We start from the raw sequence: 13,441 nt of genomic DNA, 5'->3' as shown, positions 1-13,441 counted from the left end.
ATGTGACTAAGATCGTCTGCATCCGGAGGGCGGACATAGGTCCCTTGAAAATTTGCTCGGAAAGCGTCCTCGAGCTCTTCCCAACTTCCGGTTGTGTTTTCAGGAAGGCTTTTGAGCCAATGCCGGGCTGGCCCTTTAAGCTTGAGGGGTAAGTATTTTATGGCGTGGAGGTCATCTCCTCTAGCCATATGTATGTGGAGGATATAATCCTCGATCCAGACTCCAGGGTCTGTTGTTTCATCATATGCCTCTATGTTTACGGGTTTGAATCCCGCTGGAAATTCATAATCCAGGACCTCATCGGTGAAACATAGGGGATGTGTGGCACCCTTGTATTTGGGTGTGCCAGATTCTAATAATGGCTTTATTGCATTGCTTACGAGAGCTTGCTTTCTTGGCCCGTAAATGGACCTGCTGGGCCATGATGCGAATCCCTAAGTGGGTCGCATGCCGGCTTAAGTGCGGTGCTACTTGCCGCTTTATGCTGGCCATGGGGTCGTCTATCCGACCGTGTGGCTTTCTCACTTTTGGAATGCGAGGGCTCTAAGGCCTCCTCCTCGAATTCAGGCAGTAGCTTTCTCTCCGGATAGCTTTTAGTGCGGCGACTGTCGCCGTATTTGTCTGTGGTATTGATTACTTTACTCCATCTGATCCTGAGTGCATCTTCCGCAGTTTCTAGCTTTCGCTTCTGCTTTTTCAGGCTGCGTGTGGTTGCAACGAGCCGTTTGTGGAGGTTCTTCTGCTTCGTGGGCTTGTCCGGCGTAGGATCGTCCGGAATGCCATTTTCGACGGGGGAGGGATGTTCGGTTTCTCTATCCGGGTTGTCCTGTTGGGACCGTTGCTCTAAGGCATGCTCGTCGTCTACCGGCTCATCCTGCTCTATGGCTGGGTCTTTATCGAGGCGGGGCTTGGGTCGGCGTTTATGCCGATGCTTTGATTGTTTTTCGAGAGATCGATCCCTCTTTCCATCCCCGTTTTCCTCGTTGTTGCTTCCTTTAGGGGTATCCACCATGTACACATCGTGAGATGAGGTGGCTGTCCAATGCCCTATAGGCATTGGTTCTTGGTTGTCTCCTGCATCGTCGTCCATACCGTCGATGTCTTTGGAGTCGAAGTCGAGCATGTCGGTTAAGTCGTCGACAGTGGCTACGAAGTGGGTGGTGGGTGGGTTTTGAATTTCTTCGTCATTCGAATCCCATCCTTGCTGACCGTAGTCCGGCCAGGGCTCTCCTGATAAAGAGAGAGACTTTAGCGAATTTAGGATGTCGTCGAAGGGCGAGTGCTGAAAGATGTCTGCGGCAGTGAACTCCATGATCAGCGCCCAATCGGATTCGATCAGCAGGGGCGCGGGGGGCTCGGAGTTCGGAAAGGAATCCGGCTCCTTGGAGTCACGGGCCATGCGGAGTGCGGGGCTGGAGTTCGGCTCAATCGCCTCTGAGATCGCAGCCCCTGAGGCAGCGTCCAACCGCTGATCCTCGATCGGTGCAGTAGGCTCCGAATCAATGGTCGGAACCGATGCGTGTGCGGCCTCCAAGGCGCTGTTCGGCGGCAGAGCTATATCATGCCCATTGAGACAGTGCGGCGCGCTTGGTTGTGGCTCGAATCCGTCGAAGATCAAGTCCCCGCGGATGTCAGTCGTGTAGTTTAGGCTTCCAAACCTGACCTGATGGCCAGGGGCGTAGCTTTCGATCTGCTCAAGGTGGCCAAGCGACTTGGCCCGCAGTGCGAAGCCGCCGAAGACGAAGATCTGTCCGGGGAGAAAAGTCTCACCCTGGACTGCATCGTTGTTGATGATCGAAGGAGCCATCGGGCCTAAAAGTGACGACACAGAGGAACTCTCAATGAAAGCACCAATGTCGGTGTCAAAACCGGCGCATCTCGGGTAGGGGGTCCCGAACTGTGCGTCTAGGCCGGATGGTAACAGGAGGCAAGGAACACGGTGTTTTACCCAGGTTCGGGCCCTCTTGATGGAGGTAAAACCCTACGTCCTGCTTGATTAATATTGATGATATGGGTAGTACAAGAGTAGATCTACCACGAGATCAAGGAGGCTAAACCCTAGAAGCTAGCCTATGGTATGATTGTTGTATGATGAAGTTGTCCTACGGACTAAAACCCTCCGGTTTATATAGACACCGGAGAGGGTTAGGGTTACACAAAGTCGGTTACAATGGTAGGAGATCTTGAATATCCCATCCAGACACAGGACGAAGTCTTCAATCTTGTATCTTCATAGTCCTGGAGTCCGGCTGAAGGTATAGTCCGGCTACCCGAACACCCCCTAATCCAGGACTCCCTCACAAGGGATGACGTAAAACGATTCCCGAGCTCTTCGCGATGTAGAAATCGGCAAAGGTAGAAATCAAGAAAAACATCAAGTGTTGATGGTTGACAAGACCACTAGTTTCAAGTAAAAGGGCAAAGGAAAGAAAGGGAACTTCAAGAAGAATGGCAAGCAAGTTTCCACTCCCATGAAGAAGCCCAAAGCTAGACCAAAGGCTGAAACTGAGTGCTTCTACTGCAAAGGAAATGGTCATTGGAAGCGGAACTGCCCCAAATACCTGGCGGATAAGAAGGATGGCAAAGTGAACAAAAGTATATATGATATACATGTTATTGATGTGTACTTTACTAGTGTTCATAGTAGCCCCTGGGTATTTGATACTGGTTCAGTTGCTATGATTAGTAACTTGAAACATGAGTTACAAAATGAACAGAGACTAGTTCAGGGCGAGGTGACGATGTGTGTTGGAAGTAATTCCAAGGTTGATAAGATCATCATCGCACACTCTCTTTACCTTCGGGATTAGTGTCAAACCTAAAATAAATGTTATTTGGTGTTTGCGTTGAGCATACTATGATTGGATCATGCTTATTGCAATACGGATATTCATTTAAATCAAAGAATAAGTGTTATTCTGTTTACATGAATAAAACCTTTTGTGGTCATACACCCAAGGTGAATGGTTTATTGAATCTCGATCGTAGTAATACACATATTCATAATATTGATGCCAAAAGATATAAGTTTAATAATGATAGTGCAACTTATTTGTGGCACTGCCATTTAGGTCATATTGGTGTAAAGCGCATGAAGAAACTCCATGTTGATGGGCTTTTGGAATCACTTGATTATGAATCACTTGATGCTTGTGAACCATGTCTCATCGGCAAGATGACTAAGACTTCGTTCTCCAGGAACAATGGAGCGAGCAATAGACTTGTTGGAAATAATACATATTGATGTATGCGGTCCGATGAGTGTTGATGCTCGTGGCGGGTATCATTATTTTTTGACCTTCACAGATGATTTAAGCAGTTATGGGTATATCTACCTAATGAAACACAAGTCTAAAACATTTGAAAAGTTCAAAGAAATTCAGAGTGAAGTTAAGAATCGTTGTATTTGAGTTACGAGTTTGGCCTTCATTTAAGAACAATGTGGAATAAGTTTCACAACTCATGCCACCTGGAACACCACGGAGTAATGGTGTATCCCAACGTCGTAACCGTACTTTATTAGATATGGTGCGATCTATGATGTCTCTTACCGATTTACCACTATCGTTTTGGGGTTATGCATTAGAGACAGTTGCATTCACATTAAATAGGGCACCGTCTAAAATCCGTTGAGACGACACCGTATGAAATGTGGTTTAGCAGGAAACCTAAGCTGTCGTTTCTTAAAGTTTGAGGTTGCAATGCTTATGTGAATAGTTTCAGCCTGATAAGCTCAAACCCAAATCGGAGAAGTGTGTCTTCATAGGATACCCAAAAGAAACTGTTGGGTACACCTTCTATCACAGATCCGAAGGCAAGATCTTTGTTGCTAAGAGTGGATCCTTTCTAGAGAAGGAGTTTCTCTTGAAAGAAGTGAGTGGGAGGAAAGTAGAACTTGATGAAGTAATTGTACCTTGTCTCGAATTGGAAAGTAGTTCATCACAGAAATCAGTTCCAGTGATTCCTACACCAATTAGTGAGGAAGCTAATGATAATGATCATGAAACTTCAGATCAAGTTACTACTGAACCTCATAGGTCAACCAGAATACCGTCCGCACCAAAGTGGTACGGTAATCCTGTTCTGGAAGTCATGTTACTAGACCATGATAAACCTACGAACTATGAGGAAGCGATGATGAGCCCAGATTCCGCAAAATGGCTTGAGGCCATGAAATCTAAGATGGGATCCATGTATGAGAACAAAGTATGGGCTTTGGTGGACTTGCCCGTTGATCGGCAAGCCAATGAGAATAAATGCATCTTCAAGAGGAAGACAAATGCTGATGGTAGTGTTACTATCTACAAAGCTCGAATTGTCGCAAAAAGGTTTTCAACAAGTTCAAGGTGTTGACTACGATGAGATTTTCTCACTCGTAGCGATGCTTAAGTCTATCCGAATCATGTTAGCAATTGCCGCATTTTATGAAATCTGGAAAATGGATGACAAAACTACATTCCTTAAAGGATTCTTTAAAGAAGAGTTGTATATGATGCAACCAAGAGGTTTTTTGTCGATCCTAAAGGTGCTAACAAAGTGTGCAAACTCCAGCGATCCATCTATGGACTGGAGCAAGCATCTCGGAGTTGGAATATACGCTTTGATAAGTAGATCAAAGCATATAGTTTTATACAGACTTGCGGTGAAGCCTGTATTTACAAGAAAGTGAGTGGGAGCACTACATCCTTTTTGATAAGTATATGTGAATGACATATTGTTGATCAGAAATGATGTAGAATTTTCTGGAAAGCATAAAGGAGTATTTGAAAGGAGTTTTTCGAAAGAAAGACCTCGGTGAAGCTACTTACATATTGAGCATCAAGATCTATAGAGATAGATCAAGACGCTTGATATATTTTTCCATGAGTACATACCTTGACAAGATTTCAAAGTAGTTCCAAATGGAGCAGTCAAAGAAGGAGTTCTTGCCTGTGTTGCAAGGTGTGAAGTTGAGTAAAGACTTAAAACCCAACCACGGCAGAAAATAGAAAGAGAATGAAAAGTCATTCCCTATGCCTCAGCCACAGGTTCTATAAAGAATGCTATGTTGTGTACCAGACCTATTGTGTACGTCACCAAGAGTTTGGCAAGAGGGTACAATAGTGATCCAGGAGTGGATCACTGGACATAAGTCAAAATTATCCTTATTGGAATAAGGATATGTTTCTCGGTTATGGAGGTGACAAAAAGTTCGTCGTAAAGATTTATGTTGATGCAAGTTTTGACACCGATCTGGATGACTCTGAGTCTCAATCTGGATACATATTTAAAGTGGGAGCAATTAGCTAGAGTATCCGTGCAGAGCATTATAGACATAGAAAATTTTGCAAAATACATACGACTCTGAATGTGGCAGACCCATTGACTAAATTTCTCTCACAAGCAAAACTTGATCACTCTTTGGGTGTTAATCACATAGCGATGTGAACTAGATTATTGACTCTAGTAAACCCTTTGGGTATTAGTCACATGGAGCTGTGAACTAATCACATAAAGATGTGAACTATTGGTGTTTAATGACATGCCGATGTGAACTAGATTATTGACTCTAGTGCAAGTGGGCGACTGAAGGAAATATGCCCTAGAGGCAATAATAAAGTTGTTATTTATATTTACTTATATCATGATAAATGTTTATTATTCATGCTAGAATTGTATTAACCAGAAACTTGATACATGTGTGAATGCATAGACAAACATAGTGTCCCTAGTATGCCTCTACTTGACTAGCTCGTTAATCAAAGATGGTTAAGTTTCCAAGCCATAGACATGTGTTGTCATTTGATGAACGGGGTCACATCATTAGAGAATGATGTGATGGACAAGACCCATCCGTTAGCTTAGCACTATGATTGTTTAGTTTGTTGCTATTACTTTCTTCATGACTTATACATGTTCCTATGACTATGAGATTATGCAACTCCCGAATACCGAAGGAACACTTAGTGTGCTATCAAACATCACAACATAACAGGGTGATTATAAAGATGCTCTACAGGTGTCTTCGATGGTGTTTGTTGAGTTGGCATAGATCGAGATTAGGATTTGTCACTCCGATTGTCAAAGAGGTATCTCTGGGCCCTCTCGGTAATGCTCATCACTATAAGCCTTGCAAGCAATGTGACTAATGAGTTAGTTGCGGGATGATGCATTATGGAACGAGTAAAGAGACTTGCCGGTAACGAGATTGAACTAGGTTTGATGATACCAATGATCGAATCTCGGGCAAGTAACATACCGATGACAAAGGGAACAACGTATGTTGTTATGCGGTTTGACTGATAAAGATCTTTGTAGAATATGTAGGATCCAATATGAGCATCTAGGTTTCGCTATTGGTTATTGACCGGAGATGTGTCTCGGTCATGTCTACATAGTTCTCGAACCCGTAGGGTCCGCACGCTTAACGTTCGATGACGATTTGTATTATGAGTTTATGTGATTTGGTGACCGAAGTTTGTTTGGAGTCCCGAATGAGATCAAGGACATGACGAGGAGGGTCGAAATGGTCGAGACGTAAAGATCGATATATTGGAAGGCTATATTCGGACATCGCAAAGGTTCTGAGTGGTTCGGGTATTTTTCGGAGTACCGGAGAGTTACGGGAATTCGCCGAGGGAAGTATTGGGCCTTTATGGGCCTTAGTGGAAAGGAGAGAAGGGCCACCAGGGGAGGCTGCACGCCCCCCTTGAGTTGGTCTGAATTGGACTAGGGAGGGGGCAGTGCCCCCCTCTTTCCTTCTCCCTCTCCTCTCCTTCCTTCTTCTCCTACATGGACTAGGAAAGGGGGAAACCTACTCCTACTAGGTGTAGGAATCCTCCCTTGGGCGCGCCCCTTGTCTCCGGTTCTCCTTGTCCTCCCCTCCTTTATATACTGGGGAGGGGGCATCCCATAGACACACAAGTTGATTTCTTAGCCGTGTGCGGTGCCCCTGTAACATCCCAAAATTCTAAATTTTGGAATGTTATATTAAATAGATAGATTTTATTGTTTGTTTGATTGTTGTGTGATTGATTGACTGGAAGTGAGTGAAATTTGAAACTTTTTAAAAGTTAAATGAGAGGGAATAAAAGGACTTTCCCAAACTTTCATTTTTCATTTATGATCCTCGTGGATTCAAATTCTTTTCAAATATAAAATCCTAGAGAGAAGATGACATGACTTCTTCCATTTAAATAAATGAAAAGGGTTTTGAAAAGATTTGAATTTTATTTGGAATATTTTCAAATTCAAAAAATTTAAGCAACTGAGTGATTTTCACGAGAGAAGATAAAATGACTTCTTCAAAGCATATGAAATATGAGTTGGGAGTTTTAAAAGAATTAAATTCTAAGCCCCTTTGAAATTATTTTCAATTTGGAGTTATTTGGGTTTTATTCAAATTATTTTTCTCCAAAAATAAAATATATGGAAAATAGGGTAACATGATTCCTTAAAATAAAAATTGGAAGAAATAAATTTGAAATCATTTTGGTATTTTTAAAATGATTTTCACTGGACTTTATTAGAGTTGTAGCACTCTTTGCTTTATTTGAATTTTTTTATAGATTTTACTTGATTCTAGAAAAATGTTCAAGCTGTAGAAAAACTTTTTATGAAAATTTTGATATATAATATGCCTATATGAAATTTTATTTTATTTTCTTTATTCGGTTTTCCTTCTGTTTCTATTTTTTTTAAATTGTACATGTGGCCCATCACTAACTGCCGCCCAGGTGCACATCATAGTACCAGCGGGCGCCCCATCCTTTTTTCCTATATGGGCCAGGCCCAGCCAGCCTTTTCTTTTTTTTCTTAGGCCGAATTTTGTTAAAAAAATTGCAGCTGCGCGGCTGGCCGAAACGCCTTACGTGTTTAGGCCCATGCGACGCGTCTCCTCTGTTTCTTTTCTATTTCGTCTACGTTTAGTCTCGTATTGCCTAGCCTTTGACCCCTAAGCCTCCTTTTCCACTTATAAATATAGACCCATAGAGTCTTCAAAAATCATCTAATTCGGGTTAAATCAATATTTTGGTTTGACTAGATTTATTAAAAAAAAATATTTTTTTTCTTCCCTCCGGCGGGACTTCTAGAAATTGTCTCCTCTCTCTGAAGTCATTTTTTCTCTATCTTATAAAGGTATCTTTCTTTATATTTTTTATACGACTAGTATGATAGAATAATTAGATTATTAATTAGTCTACATATTTATACATTAGACCTAGATTTTTTTAGCCTTAGCTATTTTTGTTTCGTAAAACAGCTTGGCCCTGATTTTTCAGATAGCCATAACTTTTTACTCGTTCATCCAAATTCGATGAAACCAACGCTTATAATTTTGTCTTGTTTTCACCTATCCAGTGAACCTGTCACATCAACTTTTTGAAATTTTCAAATTTCAAAATTTATTCAGATTCATATTCAAACTTCTTTTGATCATAACTTGAGTTTCGTAACTCCGATTTAGTTGATTCTTTTTGCAAATCGAAGCTCTTGACCTAACTTTCTGATAAGACCAAATCCACCCAATTTTGGTGCTGTTAGAAATTGTTTTCTGTTGCAAGAGTTAATTGCTTGTTTTTGGAGTTTTCCGAGATCTTTTCTCCGATTCTTTTGCATGATTGCTTATGTGTGATTGCTATTGCTTGCTCACGATAGATTGAAACGGAGTGTGACGAGTAGAACTATCGGGAATTATGAGTGTGAATCATCTTCATCAATAGTACAAGGCAAGTTCACACTTTGATCATATCACTTTCATACCCAGTTTTTATGCATTAGTTTCAACCCTCAAATACTGCATGGTTAGGACTTGATATAATGTGGGTATTGGGAAGTAGTTGATGAGGTAGGAACCTATTGTCTTGCATTCAACCCCTGGGAGTTACTACGTTATGCTTATACTGCTATGATATGCTCGTAGACGTGGTTTGGTTTGAGTGATTCATGACAGATGTGAGAGTTATTATTAATGGTTAACTTAAGGTGGCTACTTTAAAACACATCTGGGTGGAATGGTAGGGGCACCCTGGAGCACCCAGTGGTTTGCCCGGGCACGTGGAGAACCCAGTGCTTGCTCAATGGGATCCCGGAGGACCCGTGTGATCACCCTATGGAATGCCACCTAGGATCAAAGGGATCATAAGATTATTCATGCTAGAAACTTCCGTGTGCAGCCACAAGCCATTATGGGCTTTGGCATAGTTGAGTAAGTTGCGTGATCTCTTGAAGAGGTGGACTAGCAGATGTAGGGGGGTTGTAGGTGTACCAGTCTGCCCGGAGTAGAGAGTAAATGCTTCTGAAAGATTGTGTCTCAGTCATCCATTTCTCAAACACCCTGTAGTGCGAGAAATCCAACGGAGGAGATCGAGTCTTGTGGGGAAAAGTGCGCAAACCTCTGCAGAGTGTACAAACTAATCATGATTAGCCGTGTCCTCGGTTATGGACATCTTGAGTATCTAGTTCTTGGATTATCATGTTGATCTCATCACTTTACTTAATTAATTTGTTGGGTTATAATTATTACTTTGGGATTGAGTTGGAGGAACCTTCTCAATAATTTTCAAATAACTTTGTAGTTAAATAAAATATATTCCTTTATTGTAGGGAAAAATGGCTTTTTGCAAAAACATTATAACCATAGAGCTTCCACCAGCCAAATATGCATGTAGTGATAGCTATTTCATCCTTGTCCTATGGTGTGAATTTGCGAGTACATTCAATGTATTGACCCTTTGTGGCTACAACGTCTCCTGTTGCAGGATTCTTACGACGAGTACACTCAACTTTGCCGTTGGTGTTGATGGGAATCCACACCTTGTCGTTACTTCCGCTATGTTTGGATTGAGGTAATAGTATTTACGTTACTTTATACATGTGATTTACCTCTGTTATAAATCCTCGAGTACTGTGTGTGTCAGCATACCGATCTAGGGATGACACTTAAGCACAGAGACTTGACCGTCTGAGGTCAGGTCGCTACAGCCACCCCTCCATAGATTTCCACTACGGTCATATTGTCGTAGTGCTTGGGCGAAGTGTAGGATCGAAAGTATGTCTAGAGGGGGGTGATTAGACTACTTGGCCAAATAAAAATCTAGCCTTTTCCCAATTTTAAGTCTTGGCAGATTTTAACAACTTAGCACAAATCAAGCAATCAACCTACACATGCAAGTCTAAGAGTATAGCAGCGGAATGTAAAATATTGCACATGAAGGTAAAGGGAGGAGTTTGGAGGGAGCAAACGCAATGTAGACACAGAGATATTTGGCATGGTTTCGGTAGGTGGTGCTATCGTACATCCATGTTGGTGGAGACTTCAACCCACGAAGGGTCCATGAAGAAGCAACCTTGTCTATCCCACCATGGCCATCGCCCACGAAGGACTTGCCTCACTAGGGTAGATCTTCACGAAATAGGCGATCTCCTTGACCTTACAAACTCCTTGGTTCAACTCCACAATCTTGTCGGAGGCTCCCAAGTGACAACTAACCAATCTAGGAGTCACCACTCTCCAAAAGGTAATAGACGGTGTGTTGATGATGAACTCCTTGCTCTTGTGCTTCAAATGATAGTGTCCAACACTCAACTCTCTCTCACTGATTTTGATTTGGTGGAAAGTAGATTTGAGTGGAAAGCAACTTAGAGAAGGCTATAGATCAAGATTCATATGGTTGGAATGGAATATCTTCATCTCAACACATGAGTAGGTGGTTCTCTCTCAAAAAATGAATGTTGGAAGTGTAGGCATGTTATGATGGCTCTCTCTCCACATGAAGAGTGGATTGAGGGGTATATATAGCCTCCACACAAAATCTAACCGTTACACACAAATCACCAAACTCGGTGGGACCGAATAATGAAACTCGGTCAGACCGATTTAGTTCAAAATGTGAACGTTAGGATTTTTAGTGGGACCGATATGTCAACTCGGTGTGATCGATTTCATTAGGGTTAGGGCATAACATAATCTTGCTAAGACCGATTACACAAACTCGGTGGGACCGATTTTGGTAATAAGCTAACCACAGAGTTGGTCAGGCAAACTCGGTTGGACCGATTCACTCATCTCGGTGAGACCGAAACGTTACGAAGGGGAAACAGAGAGTTTGCGTTGTGAAATTGGTGGGACCGATCGCTCGTCTCGGTTGGACCAAAACGTTACAAAGGGAAATAGAGAGTTTGCAATCCCATCTCGGTGAGACCGAGATCCCTATCGGTAAGACCGAAGTGACTAGGGTTTGTGCAGTGGCTATGTCAAATGAACTCGGTGGCACCGGATAGAAAGTTTCGGTGGGGCCGAGTTTGACTTTCGGTTTGGGACATATGTGGATATGAGAAAGTGGTTGAGGGTTTTTTGGAGCATATCACTAAGCATTTTGAGCAAGCAACACCTCATCCCCTTTTAATAGTATTGGCGTTTCCTATGGACTCAATGTGATCTTGGATCACTAAAAGTAAAATGTAGAGTCTTGAGCTTTAGACCTTGAGCCAAACTTTTGTCCTTAGCATTTTGAGGGGTCCACATTTCTAATCCATGCCATGCCATTGAGCTTTCCTGAAATATTTATCTTGAAAGAGCATTAGCTCAATGAGCTATATGTTGTTAATAATTACCAAAACCACCCACGGATAGTTGCACTTTCAATCTCCCCCTTTTTGGTAATTGATGACAACATATAGGTCAAAGCTTCGACAAATGATCATAAGATTGAAATACATTGTCGCTTTGAGAAGTATGTGATAAGCAAGAGCTCCCCCTAAATTTGTGCATTATTTAGAATTTGCTTTTGAATGCAAATGCACAATCAATTAGGACCATGGGTTACTCTTCCATGTCACATACATCTTGGTGGAGCGCTCAAAATGATAGAAATTAAAAGCATGCACTCATCACCAAGCAAAGTGAATGATCATATATGGGATATAAGAGATAATATCATCCAGGCAAGCATTAAAGTAGCATATGATCAAACACATGATCAAACAAGTATCTCACACAAACATAAAGTATCAACCAAGCACACAAAAAGTTCAACCAGAGACAAAGAAGCAAAACACTCTCTCTCGAAGCCTATGATCTATAATTTCTCCCCCTTTGGCAACAAGTTACCAAAAAGATTGAAAATGCATAGTGCTATGCGTCTCTCGGGCTCGGTCTTCGGGAGGTGGTGTAGAGAGAACTCCAACGACGAAGGCATCTGTTGATGTAGTTGGAGCTGGTGGAGTGGGTGCTGGAGGTGACACTGAAGCTGTAGCTGCTGGTGCTGACGATGTAGCTCTAGAATCTGGTACTGGCACTGCAGTAGACCTCTGACCTCGTGGCACTCGCTGAAAAGCATCCGTAGTTTCCTTCCCTCTCCTCTCCTCAGATTCCTCCTGGAGCTGCTCAACTGCAGTTTGTATCTCAGTCACCTTGAGGTCAAGATCATGGAATTTTGTCTCAACAATCCTCTCCAAGCTCTCCTGATTCTGAGTCAGGGTGGCCAAGCCCTTCTCAATCCTCAAAGTAGATTGGATCAGATATGCTAGCTGATCTTGCTTGCTCTTCAGGAACACCTGAGATGCTCACTTGGCATCCTTGCAGCTTTCTCTGCCTTTGCTTTAGTTCTCTATTCTTATGCTTGTGCTGATGAAGGTTCATCCTCATTCATCACAACTGTGTTGTCTTCAAATTCAGGGTACAGAGGTAGATGCTCTTGTCCAACAAGTAAGTGCATGTGCCCATCTTGGAGTTGATGAGCACCTGAATATGTGGAGCATACCCACATGATCTCTTCTGGTCAGCAACGGTCGTCTTGATTGTCTCTATAATCAGACTCATGACCTTGAATTTTTGAGGCACATCAAATATTTGTAGCAAGTTGATGGAATGTCCTCTAATCATCTTGTGATCTCCGGACTTGGGTAGCAAAGTATGCCTTAAGATGGTTGAGGGAGTCCTGGATTAGGGGGTGTTCGGATAGCCGGACTATATCTTCAGTCGGACTCCTGGACTATGAAGATACGAGATTGAAGACTTCGTCCCGTGTCCGGAAGGGACTTTCCTTGGCGTGGAAGGCAAGCTTGGTGATACGGATATGTAGATCTCCTACCATTGTAACCGACTTTGTGTAACCCTAACCCTCTCCGATGTCTATATAAACCGGAGGATTTTAGTCCGTAGGACAACATACACGACAACAATCATACCATAGGCTAGCTTCTAGGGTTTAGCCTCTCTGATCTCGTGGTAGATCTACTCTTGTACTACCCATATCATCAATATTAATCAAGCAGGACGTAGGGTTTTACCTCCATCGAGAGGGCCCGAACCTGGGTAAAACTTCGTGTCCCTTGCCTCCTGTTACCATCCGGCCTAAATGCACAGTTCGGGACCCCCTACCCAAGATCCGCCGGTTTTGACACCGACATTGGTGCTTTCATTGAGAGTTCCTCTGTGTCATCGCCGTCAGGCTTGATG

Source organism: Triticum dicoccoides, chromosome 2A (genome assembly GCF_002162155.2).
Source record: "Triticum dicoccoides isolate Atlit2015 ecotype Zavitan chromosome 2A, WEW_v2.0, whole genome shotgun sequence".
Taxonomy (NCBI): domain Eukaryota; kingdom Viridiplantae; phylum Streptophyta; class Magnoliopsida; order Poales; family Poaceae; genus Triticum; species Triticum dicoccoides.
The sequence above is the reverse complement of the archived record's forward strand: the minus strand, read 5'-3'. Positions refer to the sequence as shown.